The sequence below is a fragment of the Ammodytes marinus genome (genome assembly GCF_949987685.1).
Source record: "Ammodytes marinus genome assembly, chromosome: 21".
Lineage (NCBI taxonomy): Eukaryota > Metazoa > Chordata > Actinopteri > Uranoscopiformes > Ammodytidae > Ammodytes > Ammodytes marinus.
Window position 1 is genome coordinate 21076364 of NC_137225.1, and position 3546 is coordinate 21079909.

General features: G+C 42.6%; 1 protein-coding gene across 1 annotated transcript in view; it reads left to right on the plus strand.

Moving 5' to 3' along the window:
* The window catches only part of mbtps2 (membrane-bound transcription factor peptidase, site 2), a 12485-nt gene extending 12383 nt beyond the window's left edge, over positions 1–102 (plus strand). Inside the window, exon 11 of the mRNA XM_080050145.1 lies at positions 1–102. This exon is cut by the window's left edge and continues 1148 nt beyond it. The gene's annotated coding sequence lies outside the window, so the exon portion shown is untranslated.
* The last annotated feature ends 3444 nt before the right edge of the window (positions 103–3546 follow it).

Here is a 3546-nt window from a genome sequence, read left to right on the forward strand (position 1 = left end):
CTCTCACTGTCTGTGCTCTGGCAAAACTGTGGAATAAAGGACTTCTTTTATTTAGAAGCTCTCTGTGTTTAACTAGTTAATAAAATAACGTTTTGCATTTCATTAACTGCGTTTGTATCACTTGTTTGCATGCCTGACTTGCGGTATGAAAGGTGAAAGTTGGGATTTCTGAAAACAACTTGCAGGAGCTTTAAAGCTATAGTGCGTATAAAAGAATGTCGGTTACATTCAAGCAATCACCAAATCAGTTGACACAAAGTTGATTGAGCCAAAGTTTCTCAGTATGGCAGCGTTTACAAACTGGTGTCGCCCCCTGACACTGGCGCAGGAGCTCAAGAAGCGCCAATGAAAGGTTTCAGTTTTTGATTCTACTAGTAAGAAAAACAACCTGGATGTACAGCAGAATGAATAAAGTCCATGTGAGATCCCCGAAGCCTTACCTCATGTAGATGCGCCGACAGTGCTGTTGTTATTACTCAGACACCTCATGGGGGGGGGGCAACATAAGTTACGCACTATAGCTTTAACCTCTTGGGGCAGAAGAAAAAAAATCCTCTTCAGTGATTCATTTTCATTGGCACACATTGTGGGGCTACACAAATAGTTAGACAAACACATTCACACCTACTGTTCCATATCCACTCGCATGAATGCAGAAATGGAATTAATGAAATATTGACCTTACTTAGAATGTTCAATGGAAAATGTAATAATTCTCTGGAAAGGCTTACACAGATCCCTTCTCTCTGATACATTCAGCTACTAGTCTGATGTTTACTCTCGGATGACTGTGCCTTTTCTAATTTTATAACCAACATATTCCCAGTACATTGGCACATTGTCTTGCTTACACACTGTGACAAACGCACATAGTCATCACTACACTCAGTAACAGCTCCTGACCGCTTTGTTAATGTGGTGTTTTCAAGGAATCGTGTGGGGTTTATGTTTCCCCCCACCAAGTGAGTGAGCGTGGGACACGACACGTTATAATTTAAAAGGGTGTTTCCCTTAGACAGTATAAATACTGTACAGCCTTCAGTTTAACTACAGAGGTGTGTTTAACACTGATGAGCAGACACCTCTGTCAGCAGCTTTTAAATTAGCGCCTTTTACCATACTTGATCATTGGATAAACACAGAAGTATTTAATTGAAATGTATTTCAATAAATGCATTTTCTGGTACAGAATGTAAAATCCTCTGCCAGACTCAAAAACTAAAAAATGGCAGGGCGCTGTTTAATGCATTTAATCCCCCTTTATCTCCCCATTTCCACTCTGTACTCTACTCTTGAACAATCAAATGGTTAAAATACCTAAAACATATTGTCATGCCCTCACTAGAGTGCATTTGATGTTTAATTGTAGAATGTGTAGAACAGTGCCCCTACAGGCCATTTGAGGGGAGTAGTTTTATGTTTCCAGAGGTTTCTGGCAGATGTTAATTGGTGAGCTGCCGTGCAGGCTGCCAGGGTGTTCTCTCACTGCATCATAGCTTCATATATTGTTGCCTTGGACACTATTTGTCCGTAAGTATTCATTTATGTCTCTTATTATGTTAGGTTACCTTTTTGTTAGCTGTTTATGATAATGTATACTGCTTATGGTAGTTGACAGTATGACGCAGCATTTTAATACTTTTATTTGCGCGATTGCATCGTGCCGTCCGTTGGTGTGTACTTATGTGTATGCCTTTGTGCTTTGTTTCAGTTTTACAAAACAACCAATAACAAACAAGTAAAGTAAAGATCTTCAAACAGAAAACACCTCGTGTATTTCTTGAAGGACTTCGGAATTCTGTAAGCTAACTGTCAAGCCTTGAATAGACGACACTCATAGCGAGGGCTCTATAGTAAAAGGACAAGGGCGCAGCGGGCACAATTAAGGAAGCTAACTCGCGGGAAAAATGAGTCTACGCTCAGGCAAACAATACCAGTCCACTTCTCAGGACGAGAGAGTGGAAGAGCGGCAAGAGCGCAATCAAGACGCCAATGCATGCGCACAGTCAGTATGTTCACGCAGCTCAAAACAGTCTAGTGGAGCCTCCTCAAGTAGCTCCGCAGCATTAAAAGCTAGGGCCAAGGCAGAGGCTGCCCGTACTGAGCTTTCATATGCAGAAGAAGAAGCCAGAATCATAAAGCAAAAAGCCGACCTTGAAGCAAATCTTCATATATTAAAAAGCCAGAAGGCTGCTGCTGCTGCAACAGCTGAAGCCGCTGCCTACGAAGAAGATGAAAATGCCATAAAAAGGGAACTTATTCCAGGGTTAATAGAGTTACCTTTCAGTTCAGCACAGCGCACCTCTGATTATGTAAAACAACACTCAGGAGCATGCTCGGAAAATCCACACAAGGTTGATTCGCAAGACAGCCACAAGATGGCGCAGGTGTACAGTGAAAGGGCCATGAAGGGAGCAAGAGTCAATAATGAGGTCAAACATGAACAACAAAAGGATGAAATCAGCAATAAACCAAAATTCTCAGTTTCAGCAGGACAGTCGTTTTATCCTCTTAGGCAGGCATCTTCTGAGACTCAAGGCGTGCAAGATATAACAAAATATCTCATTCGCAAGGAAATGTTGACTGCAGGTCTACTGAAGTTTGATGACCGTCCAGAGAATTACTGGGCGTGGAAGGCATCGTTCCGAAGTGCCATCAGTGATCTCGACCTTTCCGACAGGGAAGAATTGGATTTGGTAACAAAATGGCTTGGTGCGGATTCCGCAGAGCAGGCAAAGAGGATTCGCTCCGTACATGTGTTCAACCCAACCGCAGCACTCAACTTAGTTTGGCAAAGACTAGAAGAATGTTACGGTTCACCAGAGGCAGTAGAACAAGCGCTGTTGAAAAAGGTTGAAGATTTCCCTAAACTCACAAACAAAGATAATAAAAAGCTCAGAGAGTTGGGTGACATTCTACAGGAACTGGAGTGTGCAAAAGAGGGTGGATATCTACCAGGCTTGTCATATTTAGACACCGCTCGTGGAGTAAATCCCATTGTGGACAAGTTGCCTTACGGTTTACAGGAGAGGTGGATTTCCAAAGGATCCAAATATAAGGAGGACAACAGAGTTGCTTTTCCCCCCTTCAGTGTCTTCTCCAGCTTTGTAAGACAACAAGCAAAAGTTAAAAATGACCCCAGTTTTTCCTTTACATACCCCAACAACAGCAATGTGAAAACAGAAAAATACACACGGAGTGGCTATAGAGCTCCAGTAAATGTACACAAGACAGATGTTCCACAAGATTCTTCGACTATCCAGTGCAGCTCTACTGAGAAGATAATGGAAAGCCCTGACAAGTTTTGTCCCATACACAAAAAGCCCCATCCGCTAAGGAAATGTAAGAGCTTCAGAGCTAAACATATTGACGAGAGGAAATCATTCCTGAAGGAGAGTCGTATTTGCTTCCGGTGTTGCGGATCAACCCAGCATATGGCAAAAGACTGCAGACTGGCTTTGAAATGTCTAGAGTGTGGTAGTGAGAGGCACATCTCGGCGCTACATCCTGGTCCTCCTCCCACCACAATATGGAATCAAGAAGCCG